At 34.0% G+C, this 19,175-nt stretch overlaps 1 protein-coding gene across 5 annotated transcripts in view; it reads left to right on the top strand.

The window, feature by feature from the left end:
• Positions 1 to 19,175, top strand: part of LOC147080047 (peptide transporter family 1) — a 72,807-nt gene that overhangs the window by 26,285 nt on the left and 27,347 nt on the right. Inside the window, exon 1 of one of the 5 annotated variants that reach the window (XM_085947833.1) lies at positions 5,901 to 5,957. The exons of the other annotated variants lie outside the window; for them this stretch is intronic. The gene's annotated coding sequence lies outside the window, so the exon portion shown is untranslated. Of the gene's footprint in view, positions 1 to 5,900; positions 5,958 to 19,175 lie in introns of those variants that run through there. 5 annotated transcript variants of the gene reach the window in all.

The raw sequence follows: 19,175 nt of genomic DNA, 5'->3' as shown, positions 1-19,175 counted from the left end.
GTATTTCAGTTCCCATTATTTCTGAGTTCCCTGGTGTACTGGTATGTCGAGTTGGTGTTGGAAATGAAAAAAATATACTTATTTATTGGAGTTTTGATGACATGGTTAAATTTGGAAAGTCATAATATTATTACGGGAGTTTACTGTTGTAACTCGTGGCAATATTTCGATTGAAATAGCTGGTATGTGTGACCTACGGCACTGGTCGGTGTCGCGATCCACTTTTGTAGTAGAGTATTGGTAGGTACGTTTTATAACTTTACATATTTTTTCACTTTTTACTACACTGATTTTTTTTTTCTTTGCCTGATTACCTAGTATAAAGGAAGTTAATGTGAACTATGTACGGGCATATTCGATAGTGTTTTTTACTTTTAAAAATTCAATTAAACCCTAAATCCAACTTATATTCGATAATAGTTAAAGCAATGATACTTAACCTCTTCTTTCTTCGGGCCAAATACATATATTTGTAAAGTAACACGGCCACATCACTACTGGTGTGACGAAAAAAAATCATGAACCCCCCCCCCCCCCTTCTTTACAAAACATTTTTGAGATTTTAAAAATTATGCGTGTTTTTTAAATTAATCGTGTGCAATAGCAACACTCTTATACCAGATCTGACGTGGACCATAATGACAATCCTCTTCGGGTGTCACTATATGTGCATCAAAGTCGAAACGAATCTCAAAATATTGCGGCTCTCGTGGTGCAGTGGGTAAGGCGCTCGCCTTCCACCCGAGAGTTCCTGGGTTCGATTCCCGGTCATGACAAAAACATTTATGTGTTTTTCTCAAAGCCTGGGTGTTTGTGATTGTTCAAAATTACTAACAACCACCTTGTACGAAAAAGCAAGGATATGGTTATTAATAATTCTAAAAAAAAAAAAAATCTCAAGATATACGAAATTTCTGATAATAAATGTGTTTCGGGCCGCACATAAAAGCTTAAAGGGCCGCAGGTTGAGTATCGCTGCATTAAAGCATTAAACCATACACAATTTTAGATATTTTATAAATAGCAGAATATCTTTTCATTTTTTTGTTTAGTCTAGTATTCACTTATATTAAATATTACGGTTAAAAATATAAATTGTTTAAATAAGGTTCCAAGCGGCACTCATCCAACTACTATCGGGCGTGTTCGGAGAAGAACCTTGGAGACAGCTCGGCTAGCGTCTCGTCGCGATGATGTGAAAAATAAATGTTATTGTTACTCTGATAAAATAGTAACGATTTTATCGTGGCATTACCTAAATCAAAATTATATTCACTTGTACCTATTCATAATATATTATTATGACGTCATTTATGTGGTAATAAGAAAGTAAATAATATTTGGATAATATGTATGTAAAAATATATAAGTATTAGAGCCTAGAGCAGGAGTAGGTACTTTAGTAGTCTAATGCCCAAGCGGCATAAACTCCTCGTTACGTTACCTACGAGGGTGGGTCAATAATTCCTTAGAAAAAAGCATTAAAACAGTTTTTATTTTTGTATTTTTTTTTTATTTCTCAACATAATCTCCTTGGAGCTCAATATACTTGGTTAGACGTTTCTCAATTTTTTTAAACCGTCAGAAAAATAAGTTTTCGGAAGGTCCTCAAAATAAGCATTTGTCCGATCGATGACTTTTTCATTTGAAAAAAAACGTTGTCCACTTAGCCATTTTTTTAAGTTTGGGAAAAGGAAAAAGTCACTGGGGGCTAAATCTGGCGAATACGGTGGGTGGTCGACCAATTCGAACTTCAATTCTTCAATTTTAGCCATTGATCGTAAACATGTGTGAACACGGGCATTGTCCTGATGAAAGAGGATTTTTTTCCTGTTTAAATGAGGCCGTTTTTCTTCAATTTCGTTTTTTAGCTGGTCCAATAAAGATGCATAATAATCCCCTGTTATTGTTTTTCCTTTTTTCAAATAGTCAACGAAAATAATTCCACGTGCATCCCAAAATACAGTAGCCATAACCTTACCAGCTGATTTTACGGTTTTCGCCTTCTTTGGACATGGTTCGCCTTTCGCAATCCACTGCTTTGACTGTTCTTTCGTCTCGGGAGTATAGTGGTGTATCCATGTTTCATCTACAGTCACAAAGCGACGAAAAAATTCATCCGGATTGCGTTGCATGAGCGACAACAGGGCTTTAGAGGCCACCACCCTATTGCGTTTATTGTCGACTGTGAGCAAACGCGGCACCCATCTTGCAGAAACTTTTTTCATGCCCAATTTGTCATGTAAAATAGAAATGACGCTACCTTTTGAGATCCCTGTAACCTCAATTATCTCACTCAACTTTAATCTTCGGTCACTTAACACCATATCGTGGATTTTATTGATCATTTCTGGTGTAGTCACCTCTACAGGACGTCCTGAGCGTGGTTCATCCTTTGTTGATGTACGACCACGTTTAAATTCATTTAACCAGTTATAAATAGTTGCAAGTGAAGGAGAAGATATGCCGTGAACTAAATCCAACTCATTTTTTATTTCCTTTGCTGTTAACCCTTTTATATTAAAATGTTTAATAACAGCTCTAAACTCAATTTTCTCCATTTTTGTAAACAAGCAAATTTTTTTTTTAAATGTACGAAAATAAAAAACAACAACCCGACCAATCTGATTAAAACTTCGCAGCATACTGAATCGGTAGTGCCGCTGCATGAAAACAAACCGCTTACAGTACTAGTCGCGCCACCTGTCGGATTTTCTAAGGACTTATTGACCCACCCTCGTATCATAAAAATGCATTTTTAATAGAGTGAGAAAAAAATTGAAATAAACAAAAAATGAAACTTATTTTTCGAGTAGATAGGTATTGTCATAGTAATATAAATTATCAAACATTATAAATCTTATTTCATTTTGTTTAATATGTTTCCATGCGAATTGGCAATCATTACCTACCTACATTAATTCATTTCGTACCTACATAAGTACGAGTATTAAGCGTCAATTACATTGAGCGAATTTAAAAGCGGGCGATTCAGCTACTGCGATTTGATGATTACACACAAAACTTTCCATTCGCTGAGAAGCCACAAGCCAGCGACTATTTTGACAGAACTCAGTTCGTATTTTTACCGAGAGGTTGCTGCTGCACTCTACTGCGCAGACGCAGTAGGCCTACACGCCGGCGTGTAGCGTGTAAAGTTGACCGGCTTTCAACTTTTCTCCGTAGAGTGTTTACAACCTGCTTGTTAGCTTGTTCAATGATTACACTGGGCGACTTTACAGGCAGATTATAAATTCGCCAACAAACAGCTCGTAAAGAAACTCAATGTAACTGACGCTTTACCTACCTAGATACATTTTTTATATGGCTTATCAATGTTTTGGAAATATATTTTTTTGTATTAAGTACCTACTCAATTTCTTATTAGCGAGGCATTTAGGTACCTACATTGTCAGGATCATGGTCAAAATATTTTTTTTTTATAGATACCTATCTATTTCATTTCATTGCTACCTATATCCGTAATTGACCCGATTACGACGGTTTACAAGAAACGACTTATTCAGAATTAATTAACAAATTAATCAAAATAAGAATATAAAGTGGCAAAAGGAGGTTATCGTCGCTATTAGGTTTGTCGTAATATTCCTGCGGACATATTGTTTCCGCTATCCTATTACAGTTTCATGTTTTATTATATACACCATTGTACACAATGTAGTCAGCCTGTTTATAAGGCTGACCACATCCACAGATTAGCGAAGGCGGTGGTCCTTCCTTACCTAATAGCATCCAACCTCCTACGAAAGTCGACAAAAATTGTTTATTAATTTTTTCATCGCACTGCATTTCGCATACTTGGGTACATATTGTACACTAACACCATCTGTCGCAAAAATGTGTAAACAAATAATAATAATTAAGTTCTCAATACTTTTCACAGATTGTACTGTTTATAATTTTAGAATTAGTTTTATAATATAATATTATGTAGCAGGGTTTCCCAAACCTTTTCTGCAATGGAACACTTCGCAAACCCGGAAATTTTAACGGAACACTTAGCTTATTTTTTAGATTGATTCCTACTACTTAGTTGAAATTAAAAAAAAAATGTTATTAAAACACATTATTTATTTACTAATTACATATTTTTAAGCATACAACTATAATATAATATAAACATATGAATAAATAAAGCACTTAGGTAATGACTTTGATAATTTTGAGTCCTTGAATTGGATATCTTCTTGATATCAGGCACAATATTGGTAAGTTGCATTCTAATATCTGTTGTGGCGTCGAGCCTGTTCCTGCACTTTGACTTCGTTGCAGCATAAATAGAAAATCCCGCTTCGGATAAATAGGTAGTAGAAAACGGAAGTAAAACAATCATGACCCCCACATCCTGAAGCGGGCCCTCAGGCTCGGATATTTGGCGGGCCCTCTACCTATCTCTAATGTTAAAGGCAGTGTGACACATTACATTAACAATTTTCAAATTTTGTTACAGCTCAAATTAAGGGCCCTTATTCAGTGTATTATTAACTATTTTTTTCTATTTTTAATACATCTACTTTCATCATGGTGTTGTCGAGTATCAATACGTAATAATCAAAAATTACATCGTTGAATTATATAATTTAAAATTAACAAATGTTAATAGTTATGAAGTATAATAGCGCCGCAGGCGACTTTTTTTAACTATTAAAACAAATTTGTGATGTGTGTTTATCTTACTTATATGATCAACCCGCCACGCCGGGCCCACCGAGAGCCCGTGTCCCCAGGCTAAAGCCATATCAGCCCCCCTTGTGGGGGCCATGAAAACAATAATAGCTAAATCATTTAAAGGCTGATCTTCAATCACAGTCACTAATTAAATCAATAAGATTTTCATAGTCACTGCGCTTAAGCCTACTGGTTTAGCTGTCACGGAAAATGGATTCCGAACCCTGGAATCGTCCTTACTAGTTTTCAGAAAATATTGCAGAAGTGTATAAAACTCTACCAAATTGTCGCGGAACATAGTTTTGGAAAACCTATTATACACAATTTTTATGACATACCTACATTGTATTATTCTTTTTATTTTATTTATTAATAACCATGTCCTTGCTTTTCGGTACAAGGTGGTTGTTAGTAATTTTGAACATCACAAACACCCAGGCTTTTAAGAAAAACACATAAATGTTGTATCCTGACCGGGATTAAACTCAGAACTCCGCGATGTAAGGCCAGCTCTTTACCCACTGCACCGCGAGAGCCGCCTGTAAATTATCTCTTATATTATTATTGTGCGAAATTAGAAACATTGAAAACTGTATTTCGAAAACATTATGAGTCACGCTTTTGAAATTATTCAGGAAAGCGATAAATGGGTGGCTCACAATAATAAATTATGGATCAAGTCCAATTTTCATAAAATTCGATATTTTGTTTTAGTGGCTAGATAAAACAGATTTCTATATTGTGTGTATCACACTCGTAGCTGTACAATTTTCCGCATAATGGCAATACTAGTATATTGATAAGACATCGAAAATATTGATTTGGATGTGAATCATGTCAGTCAGTGTTGCCATATCTACTGAAATTTCAGTAGATCTACGGATATTTTTTGCCAATATACTGATTTTTTGATTTTTTTTCGAAATTCAAGAAATCTACTGATATTTGTGTTTCTCCATAATTGTAAGTTTACTGATGATTATTTTAATAATAAACTTGAAATGATTTATGCACGATCTTTTTTAATGTGTTACACTTCTAAATTGACGAAGAAAGCATTGTAACTCTACCCAAGAGCGCCATTTTACCCATCAATATCATCATTGTTTACAATTATTAGTTATTTTTATCCTTATTAGTCTTAAATTATATCTAATATACTACATTTTCCAAAATCTACTGAAATTTTCAATTTTGACTTGGCAACACCGATGTCAGTCTTGACATGATTTTGACAGTTCCTTCATCAGTATAATAAACATAAAGAGGTATTTGCTAACATTAATTTGCTAATATTAATAAAGCCTGAATGTGTATACTTTATGTTTCGACTATATATTTAAATTGATCCATATAGGTACTATCAAAATATAGTAAGTATATAACAGTGAAAACATTCTTGAATTTTACAAAAGGAGTTTTAACTTTAGATCCAAATATCTCAGGATCCATTTTGATGTACTTGATCCCTAATTATTATGAACCATCCAATAAAAAAAAAATACAGAAAAGTTTTTCTTGTAATAGGTAGGTAAGTATATATTTTGGTTCTATACATTTATCCTGGATACAGCGGCAAACACATTTTGAAAATAGCCGATATACTGGATTATTTCTTAATTTGGGTTAAGTTAAGTTAGGTTAGGTTATCCTAACAAATAATCCAGTATATTGGCTATTTTCAAAATGTGTTTGCCACTGTATCCAGGATAACCGACTAGTACCAAGATTTTTTTAAAGTTTATTTTAGTTTTTCATGAAATCCATAGGTATTTTATTAGTTGGACTTAAAATGTTTGCATTTGCATGTTGCAATTTTAAATAAGGTTGTTAGGGGCCGTCCATATAATATAACGTTGCAACAATGTTTTATATCCGCGACGGATTGCAACATATGAACATTTTGAAAACATCTCATGCATATACACACTTACACACTAGAAAAAATCGTTTTGTAGAAAAAAAATATGACACCCGACGGGACTTGAATCTGTATCTGCTGGATTCGCACCAATTGGTAAAACATACTACTTTTCTAGTGTGAATATGCATGAGATGTTTTCAAATTATGTATATTCAGTATATATAATGTTACATTCTGAAATCTTGTGTCATTCGTTGAGTAAAAAGAAAGAGTTTATTAATGTGAACATTTGTACAAAATTAAAATTAATTAATAAGTAAAGTTGTAGAAATCTTTATAAACTGTTTGTCTACAATGCAGTCATTTTTTCCTATGCTGATTATAGTATAAAGGTGTAAAAGTATTTCTGAAGTAAGTCTTGAATTCTTCAAAATTATAGTATTTTGGCCTTTTCTGCGTGAAATTATAGTATTTAAAATTTTTTGCAAAATCAAAATTATACCGTGCGCGTCTATATTATATTGACATCTACACAGCACTCGAAATGGAAAATTTCACGAACCGGAGCGCTCAATAATTTTTTGACAATATTAATATAGTTATTATTATTCGAGTATTTGGTACATACGAGGTATTTCATCGATGCAGTCTGTTACCTGTTGCTGCTTACCGTGAATGATAAAAATAGAAATTTGAATTATGGCCTTGCAAAAGTGTGTCGAAACGTGAGGTCGATAGCTCTTTGTTAATCTATCAAATTAATATATGTGTACACCAGTAGCTCTCAAGCAGTATCATAGTAATAATCGGCATCTATAATAATATTTTTGAATCAAGTGATATTGTGAATAATAATTCAATCAAAAAATATATGTCTGGTGATGCATTATTCGAAAGATTCAGCATAATGACACATTACCTTCTATCTTCAACAGGTATTTCAACTGAGAAAGGATACGTTTACTTGAAATGATTTGACCGTTTGTTTAAGCCCCGGGGTATCAGTTGATGATGATTTGACCGTTTGTTTCGGCCCCGGGGCATCAGTTGATGATGATTTGACCGTTTGTTTAGGCCGCAGGGCATCAGTTGATTACTATTCCACAACACCGGCGGTGCCTCTTTCTGAAGACATACGTCCGCCAAATTCACTACCTATTAATTGATTTTAATATTTGTATCAAGAGGTCTGGCTTAATACAGGGCTCGAAATTGACCGGAGCGCCGTTCCGGTTCATACCCCACCCCAAAATTATCGCTCCGTCTTGTGGAAAAATTATTTTGACGAACAAAAAATCTAACACTTTTTTTTATAAAATACACATCAAATTATAGGTATAACCATGTATTTATATATTTCGGTTCGTAAAAATTTCTATTTCGAGCATTGGCCTGATAGTCACTGGCCAATAACCATTTTAATAACCGTAAAAACACAAATCTTTTACTTACGAAATCTATTCGTTTATTCTGTTTAGTTGTGTTACTTATGCACATACACTGTTTGCGATTTTGTGTGTTTACGTAGTAATGGTTTGTTCAGAGATTATATTGGCAATGTGTGTACATTTAAAATTGAATGATCAAGTGAATCTAAAATTGTTTTCAAAGTGTTGATTTCAACTTGCGGTTTTTCGCAGATGCGGGCGATGACAGTGTGATTTTTTTTACGAATTGATCGGCAATGCGAAATGATTGTTTTTCAACTTCACTTTAATATATTTATAATCCGCCTGTATAGAGAAAGTTTTATTCTGCATTTTAGAGTGAAATGGACGTTTTGATATATTGTTTTGTAATTTCGAAAGTCGATACTATATTATCATCCTTCATCATTTGTACTATACCTTTTTATATGACGTATACATGGATAGCTAACTTATCTCATTAAATTTTAATTTTTCATTTCATGCTGTAAACTTCTTGGGACTTATTAGCAAAGTTGCTCATGTAAATAATTATCTAATATTGTTATCTACGGATAACGGATGCGCATAACTTCACTGAATTGAAATAAAATTGAATATGTTTCGTACTTTGAGGTCAGCCTCAATAAGTATAATAATTAATAATATAGAATATAAAGTGCTCCTCAAGTGTGATGCGCGGACCAGATTTATAAAAAGTAAAATTTAAGCCATTGACTTGTATCTGCAGAATAAAATGACCTTCGTAAACAGTTCATCTAATGTTTGAGACTTTCACGGTTGTTTTTTATCGTAATAGATTTTTGTCGTAACAATTGACACATTTTACTGATTTACTTGACATTATTTGCATGTTTGCATGCATTAGATGTATGTACCTACACACATTAAAATAAAGATGTTTATTGCACATTTTCGGTAATGTCTTTGACGTATTCTGCTAACGTTTTTCTGTAACTGTAGTTAATATTGATATTTTGTATGGGAAAGTGTCTCGGTAAAGTAAGTCGACGATGGGAGTATTTATTATATCCCGCACCCCTCATGTTGAGAAGCTCTGATATACGATTTGATACGTCTACCTCAGTAACAGGTCATTGTCGCAATCGAGAATAACATCATTTTTAACAAAAATAAAAACGTCAATCATTGTAACATTTTGCACCATTCAATTTTTCAATAGTTGAATCAGTTCTACGGAGTGTTAGTAGGTAACACTATGCAAATTTTATTATTCAAAGAACAACAAACATAATATATGAGGTGTTATTTTCCATTTTAATTAACGTTATCTATAATTTATAGCTGTTTTTTCGTATACTCGTATTTATTACATTTTGACCATAAATGTAGACTTATCGGTTTTTGGAAATATATGTAGGTTTCATAATAGTATTAGATATGTATCAACCGAACTACTGATTGAAACGATTAATAATTTGTCCGTCCGTGCATTGACGTAGATGGGGAAAATGCATAAATGACCGGTGGCTGGTGCTCTTAGGACCTGCCAAACTGTGTGGTTTCATGTGTGTCGCGAAAATTTTGTCAGAAGTACATGAGACAGTAAAAAACCTTTCTACAGTATTTTCCGTCATTTGATTATCAAAATATGTACAAGTGGGTCATCAATAATTTCGTAAGATACGGCGGTACACACCTGACATTAATGGCGGAAGATAATTTATTAGACTTAAAAAACAACCCTGTGCACAAAGCTGCATTTTCTGCACATTCTGCTAGAATAATTATTGTCAGAATTTTGGATTTTGTCTTGGAGTCAATATAATATTAACTATGACTGTTAAATCTCTGTTGCTGTTTCGATTGTTGTTACGTGTTTGTTTATGCAATTTTAGAGACACTTTTTTTTCAACACTACAACAGGTCATGAGTGGGCCTCATGGGTTGTAGATTGTTAGCGCTTGAAATAGAAAAGTTTATGAACCGGAACGCTCGATAATTTTTCGAATATATTGAAGTGTGCGATTTTTTTGTAAATGCCTTATATAGATACTAAGTACTTTATGTGGACAAATACAATAACAGTTTGAGACATCTGATAAGCATTATTATTAAAAATTTAAGCAGGTAACGTTTTTTAGCGCTGCAGACGAAAAAACATTTTTTACGAACAAGGCCGTATAAATGGTATTATTGTTTTGCCGTGGGACGTCCACTGCTTTGTGCTTATAATGATGTATTATTTAAGATCATGTAATCAGTAATATCATACAATATCCACAGAAATAGAAGATGTCGGAAGGCGAATCCTGGAATGCTATACCCGAATCCTATGACGTAATGGTACGAAACTCTCAGTAATCAGAATTTATGTTAATAATTAGTTATAGCAACTAAAGATGCATATTATATTTGTGTATTCATAACTAATTATTGTTACTAGTATATGTAACACTTTGGTTAGCACATGCTGATATAACTGACTTTGTCTTTATGAGGAACACTTAAAAAATATAGTCTATTCGCTGAAGGCCGAAACTGAATGGATTTTATGATTGCCTAAATTTTGTTGGACTTCATTAATTAATAAATGTACTTAAATTAATTAACGTAAAAAATGTAAATTAAAGCAATTATTTTTATAATAATTCCCGAACAGGACGGCCATTATTCATTTTTCCACGAGACAGTCTCGAGTATTTCATGAACCGGAGCAGTGCTCCGATGCGTTCAATGACAATAGATAGTGAAACAGTAGTGCAGAAGTAGAAGTGAAACAATCACATAAAACACCCAGGTCTTGATAAAACCACATAAATACCCCCCCCCCCCCACCTCATACCATACGTTCTGGACCACAAGGGGCGTAAAATCAATTATATCGTTTTCACTAATATAATTATTATCTAATTACCTATATTGATAAAACAATATTATTTTATTAATACCTACATTAAGTTTTTTTTTTCATAGGCTATAAAAAAAACTTTTATTTGCTGTGCCAAGAAACAAATGCGCCTTCCCCATGTGCCATTAAGTAAAAAACTTTGACAGACACTGTCTTATGTGGAACGGAGTTTATGTGTCGGAAGTGTTGCCATATAAAAATTCAGTAAATTTATTTTTGATTGAAAAACTATTAAAAACTAACTAAAAATCAACAATTTTACCTGGTGAGAACTGAATAAAATTTCTTAAAAAAACATGTGAAATGGTAGATTTGATAAAAAAAAACATATTTTCTTCTTTTTTGCCAAAAATTTCAGTAGATATGGCAACACAGCAAGCTGTACGATGCGCATATTTTTATGCGCACCCACCGGTGATTCTTTTATCTTCCATTTAAAATGACTTCTTTTTTAACATAATTATCCAAAACATTGATTTGTTATTGTTGGCGACAAAGTCAACATCATTATAGATTCGATAACTTTAATAATTAATATTCATTTAAAAGGCAATGTCCCACATTTTGTTTTGATCAAAATTTAATACAAGAATAATAAGGTACACAAATCCAACATTGTAAATGAGTAATAAATCTATGTCAGCATCTAGTAATTTTTTTGTAAATGAATTGCAGGCTCTTGCGACACGTAAAGCAGTAAAAAGATAAAGTTTCTCTTTGTGCTCACTGGGATCACAAATTGTATTTTAGTCAATCAACATTATATCAATGATATCCCTAGGCAAAGACATACCCTTATGGAGAATTTAATTGCTGTCCCTTAAAGTCTCAAAGTGTATCTACATACGTATTAAAATTCGGTATCTACAGTAGTTATCTTCCCAGATACCTATACACACAACTGCAATATACATTTTTAACTTTCTGATATGCGTATCTCCTGGCATCTTACGCCCTGCCCCGTCTTGCGTCAGCGCGTTCGGTGGCGCATCGAGCGGCGTGCGCAACTCAAACGTATAAACATATAACCAAAAAAAGACTTTGTCTACGAACATTTTCACACACGGTTATATGTTTGAGTTGCGCGCGCCGTTCAACGCTTCGCCAACTTCGCCCACATAAGACGCCCAGTTAGAGTACCTTAGAGTAGGCATAACCTGTCAGTGGTGCTGACGACAAATAATCTCTTTACCAAGAAACCTATTCTCAAAAATTATTCACTTTCATTTTGCATATAGGTGTTTGTCGCCCTCATGGAGTATATAATATATTGTATGTAGAGCTTCCAAACCGGTTATAACCGAAACCGGCTAACTGGGTAACCGCGGGTTTCTAAACTAACCGAAAACCAGGTAATTTCACGCGGTTATCAGTTATCAAAGCTACGAAATTCTAAAAAGAGATTACAAATTAATTGACTAGCTTCTTGATCACTTTTTGTGAAAGTGGTAATATGTTTTTAAATAAATTACTGCCCAGTATAAATCTTAATAAAATAATAATCATATTTATCTATCATGTTGGTATGAAATTACAGTCATATTAAAAAAGAAAGGTAGGTACATACTTGATAATAATTAATTTTTTCTAGTATTAATTGCTGACTTACTGTAGATTATTGATTATTAAAATGCCAAACAATTTAAAAAGATGAACAATAATTAGTAGGCAATGTTTATAATGACTTAAGTATTTTACTATATACCAGGCATATCCAATTTGAAGTAGGCTGTAAACTAAACTATTATTAGAGTTCCACCCATTTATAAGTTTTAGGCCCCAAATGCTATCAAAAACAAATGTCAAAAATCCCTCCCTTCAAATCATTCAAAACTTACGTCTTTACAATATTATAATAATATGTAGGTCTACAACAATTAATATTAATAAAATTATTTATATTATGTACCCGCATGAGCGAGTGATAATGTGTCACATGATCTTTTTCAATAATATGTGTTCGGATCCAGAACATGGACATAGTAGGTTCAGCAAGTGGATAACATATCATGTTATATCTCATTAAACGAGAGGTGGCTAAAATCCACGTCTAATTATAGAGTCAAAGAGGAAAAATGTGCAAAAAATAATATCGAAAACACTTGAAAATTCATTTTTTAAATACGACGGTTATAACCGGTTACCCAGTTAGTTATTCTCAAAATAACCGCTAACCGGGTAGTATTTTTCCTCTGGTTAATTGGAAGCCCTAACTGTATGTATATTCTTATGAAAAATAATCTTCTAAAATATTATATTTAATATTAATACTATCGACCGAAGGTACTTGATGGAATTTGAATTTAAATTCTAATGTTAACATTAGTTAACTCCATTAATTTCCAATACGTTACCATTGTTCCTAGAATTGACGTTTTTACACCTCTTGAGTGAAGTATTTTTATTGTTTATTAGTACTAATGATCTATTATTAGGTTTGACGATTTATTATAATATGCTTATCCATAATTGGTCTATTATATTTTTTATTGTGACCTTTGACTTGATAGGTAGGTAATGGAGTTTTTACCTACTTTATTGTATTGATTTACTATATAAGTTAGAGTTAAGAGTGTTCGTTGTCAGTGTGTGTTTGCCTTTGGTGAGTATACATAGCGCCTGAAGATGCCGAAAGGCAAAACCCGGGTCGCAAAAAACGACTCAAATGGAATAGCACAAAACTTAAATCCATTAGAATTCTATTCTTTGTCTAGAGATTAAAGTTGATTAAATATGTACCTATGGCTTAATTTTTTTATAGTACATTATAAAAGTTTACTTGTATTCTCAGTGATGTTCCTAGGTTAAATGCCGCCTTTATTCAAACTGAAAATGCCGCCACCTAACAAAGTTTAATGATTAAACTGTAATTTCAAATTGTATTTAAACTCATTAGAAATTCTATTGTGTTATTATTTCTTATCTATATTAAGCAAAAATGTAGTAGGAATCTTAAAAGATCTGACACACATCCGCGGACCCAGATCCAGTTAATATTGGAGATGAAAAAGTTTTCATCTTTACGGAATCGATTGTCAAACGTCGTTTCAAAGGCACAGTGTTGCAACCTTTTTCTATCCGATTTATAGTAGGTACAAAGTGTGAAAAATATAGTATTTCTGAAGAAGCCATAGTAGGTACATGAATATTTTTCGTTTTTCTTCAAAATTATAGTATTTTGGCATATTTGGCAGAATCAAAATTATAGTACTGTACTGTAAAAACAAAACAATGATTTGGTTCATGGATTGTATGCGTACGAATACGTATTCCGTCGTTAGCGCTATGAGTACATCGGCTGCCAGGTAATTAGTAGCACTAGTAGGGGTAAACATCCGCACGCACACCATCGACCAACCGAATCATTGTTTTGTTTTTATTGTACTATGCAGGGCTCGAAACCGCCGGAGCGCCTTTCCTGTTCGTGAAATCGGTAAAATTATCGCTCCGTCTCGTGGAAAAAATAATTTGACCGTCTGGGTTAGATAAACCATATAATAGAAAATCGTAATACTTATTCGTACGTTATATTGTAATTATTTTTATGAAATACACATAAAATTTGATAACTATGTAAATATCTTCAGAAAACTGTCAAGCGGTCCGGTTCGTAAACGTTTCCATTTCGAGCACTGGTACTATGATTTTAGTACGGTTGGCATGGGTCGTTAAATTTAATAACACTACCAGTAACCTGATTTTTGAACGAAGCAGTACGAAATCCGCTGCGCGGGTACTTCGATTAAAGTAGGTGAAATTTTTAATTTTATAGGAAATATTGTGCGTATATAGCTTCGAATGGTATCGAGGCATGAATAAAAATGGAACATAAGTGCGAGTGAGTAAGCATTCAGCATGTTTATACCTCCCGCTCTATGCGTTAGAGTAAGATGGAATTTTTACGGATGAATTAAAAAAAACATGTCAACACAGAACTTAAATAACATTGTTATCCATTTTGGTAATGACCATATTTAATCAGTACTTACCCGTTAACGTTGCATTATTAAACGATTGATTGTTAAAGTACGTAGCTAATTAATCCTTAGAAGCTAGTTACGTCTCTAATATTACAATATTCAATACAAGAATCTGAACGGAATTTCTGATGTATTTTACAACCAAACATGTATGATTCTGTATTAGAAAATCACAATCTATATATATAAAAGAAAGTCGGGTTAGTTACACCATTTATAACTCAAGAACGGCTGTACCGATTTTTACGATCTTTGATTTGTTGGATTTGTCTCAGCCCCGAATAGCAGAATAACTATTAAAACATCAGAAAAATTCACGGAAAAGAAAATTATGAATAAAATTAATTTTCTCATACATTTTGACATTTTGAACAATGAACCATTCGCGCATTCGAAAATAAAAGGAAATCACAAAAAAATTAAATCCGTATACAACGCCATCTCTGATACATGACAGAAACAATAAACAAGAAACAAACAAACAAAAGAAAGAATGATAGTCGAAATGTCTAACTGTCAATGTTTTAGTGTGCCCAACATTTCGTGCTTCATGTCAACAGCTCAATTTGCTTGAAAACGATACTCATTGCGATATGATAATCGCTGAAGCAATTGTTTCTGCATCTCTAAGTCAGATACGCAGTTTATTTACTATCATTATTTCGACATGCTTCCCATCGAATCCACCTGAACTGTAGAACAAATACAAGGATGACATGTCAGAAGACATTTTACATCGAATTCGTGTCAGTTCAGGGAATCCCGAACTCGAGGTGAATGAGGAGATACATAACCAGGCTTTGCTTTTGATTGAAGACATATTGTGTTACCTCACGTGCAGCAATTTGTTAGTTAAGAATGCCAACGCCACATCGTGGAATGTACGACGCTTTCAATCGAGAATTAGAAAATGAATGTGAATATTATGATCGAGATGCATTGAACCAATCAGTTCGAACGAATGTACCACTGTTGAACCCCCAACAGAAAGAAGTGTACGATACATCAATGAAGGCAATTAATGATGAAAATGGTGGCTTATTTTTCCTCGAGGCGCCCGGTAGAAGTATGAAGACATTCCTCATGTCATTGATTTTGGATATTGTGATGGCGAGATCTGAAAATGCTGTAGCAAATGCTTCTTCTGTGATAGCGGCCACGTTGCTAGAAGGATGCCGAACGCCTCATTCAAAGTTGAAATTGCTCTTAAACCTGCAAACGACTGAAAAACCGACATACAACATTGCGAAACACTCAGTAATGGCCGAAGTTTTGTTAGCAAGTAAAATCATCACCTGGGATGAATGCACAATGGCGCACAAACGCGCATTGAAAGCACTTAATCGAACTATGAAAGATCTGCGTAATGACTCAAGAAGTTTTGGAGGCGCAATGATTCTACTATCTGGCGATTTCCGCCAAACACTACCAGTCATTCCAAGATCGGCCGCTGCCGATGAAATAAATGCTTGCCTCAAATCATCGACTCTGTGGCGCTATGTGAAGAAACTTCAGCTGACGACAAACATGCGAATTGCATTGCTAAACGATCCATCTGCCGAAGATTTCTCCAAGCAATTGCTGACTATCGGTAGCGGCCGTGTTCCTGTCGATGAATCGAACGGATTGATTTCGTTTCCGCTAAATTTTGCAATTTAGTCTCAACTATGGACGAACTCATCAACAAAGTGTTACCGAATATCATTGCTAACCACAAAAATTACAATTGGTTGAGTGAACGAGCATTCTTGCGGCAAAGAACAAAGATGTGGATCACTTAAACTTCACAATTCAAAATCAAATCGTTGGTCCACTGCATTCCTTCAAATCTGTGTAACAAACGAAGACGAAGCAACCAACTATCCAACTGAATTTTTAAACTCATTGCATCTGCCTGGCTTGCCACCGCACAATTTACAACTGAGGGTTGGCTCGGTAGTCATCATGCTTTGAAATCTGAACCAACCAAAACTATGTAATGGAACGCGTTTGGTGGTGAGAAAACTCATGGGCAATTTGATTCACGCGACGATAATCAAAGAAATGTTCAAAGGTGAGGAAGTTCTCATTCCGAGAATTTCGATGATCCCAACCGATATGCCATTCGAGTTTAAACGAATTCAATTTCCAATTCGTCTTGCATTCGGCACGACGATCAACAAATTACAAGGCCAATCTTTGAGTGTTTGTGGCCTGAATCTATAAAATGAATGTTTCTCTCACGGTCAATTGTACGTAAAATATTCATGTGTCGGCAAACCATCTGCTTTATTTGTTTTCGCACCTGACAACAAAACGAAAAATGTCGCATATCACAAGGTGCTTCAATGAAGGGAATCGACCTGAGTGCAACCCATCCAGCAAATAGTTTAACAGAAAGTAGTGCAACAATGCTACGCGAATCATTTCGATTCGCTTCAACAAAGCCTTGCTGCCACGTGAATTACATTCTTTTTTTTTTCTTTTGACCATGTCTGATCCTAATAGAATCATATGGGCCTCCACAAAGTGGAGGTTTGTATTAACAGATTTTATTTTTTCGAAAAATGGATGTCAGCCACTTGCTCAACGTATTAGGACAATACTCTGACTAATGCACAAATTGAAAAACACTATGTGAACTTGCCAGACCCAGGATTCGAACCTGGGACCCTCGACACTATAGACAGGCGCTTAATCTACGTGGTCATCGTGGGTGTACAGTTTAATGTAATTAAAATACTTTTCATTTTGATTTGATTTTTGCACATTTATTGAACTTATTCATTTTTAGTATTCATTTTAACTTAATAAAAAACTGAATATAATTCAGCAAATAAGTTAACATAAGTATATTGATTCTAAGGTGGTACGAAGTTCGCCGGGTCAGCAAGTAAATACATAAATGAGAATTTGACCACAAAATAACACTTTCAACGGCAATAGTTAAGTAAAAGACATGTAATAGATAAACAGCCTTATACAATATTACGTACATTAAAAATCTGACTTTTACCATATGTCAAACTGACAGTCGCGAGCGCCTCTACCGCCAAAGCATATGTAGTAAATGTAATCTGCACTCGTAAGTGCCTGTTGAGAAAATATAAAATTTCGTGTACTTCAACTGAAGTAAGTTTGCGCAACGGGTCCATAGTGCTTCGGACTTCGGACGTATTGTAAAAATCCCCCTCCAACACTAGCTCTCTTCAATGACTCATTCAATCACGTGTTCAGTAATCGTCAATGCTCTAATGCTAATGTATAACAAATTTCAAACAAAAAATCAAAATTTTCTACTTTATCATAAAACATTGTAAACACCAAACTGCTGAATGATGATCTGTGAATGAACCTTTATATTGTAATTTAGCAGGCGTCATTAAAAAAAATATCCACGTGCTTGTTCTTGTCATAATTCAGTTAATTAAAAAAAATTATATCTTGTGTTCAGATAATACTAATTGAGTGAAAGTCATTAATTTATTTTATCAAAAAATAAAAACGCATTCAAAATATTTTAATGATGACTGCTAAAGAAAATAAAACATATAATCAGTCATTCCAAAAGGGGCCCGTAAACGAGCATCAAAAATTGCAGATTGCCACAATTGTCAAAAAAATGATGCAACTATTGCCCAATTGCTGGGCAATGTATGACCCGTCATCAGTGTCGGGGTAAGTGAGGCCGATGTATTTTGTGCATACACGTGACAACTACGGCCGGCAATGAAGTTTCTGCACCATATAAATAATCACATAAACAAATTAATCCTAAATGAAAAAAGGATTTGGATCGGGTCCTACTTTTAAACAAAAGTGAAACAATAAGTAATATAAACCAGGAGTTAGACATTGATAATTATTTATTTAAAAACTTTAAAAGAATGTCAAAATTTGATGTTTGTGCAGCTTTGTAGTTGGCCTTTTCATAGATCGTTATATAGTTTGGATTCGATGTTCCATAGCTCCGGATGTAAATAAACCTCATTAATAAGCTCCAATACCCTGTCGTTTGCCCATTTATTCATTGTACGTAGTGTGAGTTGACGATTAGTAATAACACCATAATAATATTAATAACGACACGGTGAAAAATTATAACAATGTATTGTCAAATCGGCTGTCACTAATGTTTTTATTGTTGCTAGGGGTGAGACCAAAAACAGAGACGCATATATGCAGCTCCGCTCGGCCATCGTGGGGCCGTTAATATAATATAAAATATATGAATTAACTACCGCTAAGTAAACTATGAATCTCTTTAAAAGGTTATTATTATTTATATATGTACTACTTCAGCTAAATTTGCTCTCCGCTCCATGGCTTAGTCTGCCCTACACGGTTTAGGGACCCGGAGGCCC

Source organism: Rhyacophila brunnea, unplaced genomic scaffold (genome assembly GCF_057557595.1).
Source record: "Rhyacophila brunnea isolate RB1 unplaced genomic scaffold, BYU_Rbru_1.0 scaffold_1, whole genome shotgun sequence".
NCBI classification, from domain to species: Eukaryota; Metazoa; Arthropoda; class Insecta; order Trichoptera; family Rhyacophilidae; genus Rhyacophila; species Rhyacophila brunnea.
Note: the sequence above shows the minus strand (reverse complement) of the source record. Positions and strands in the feature narration are given on the sequence as shown.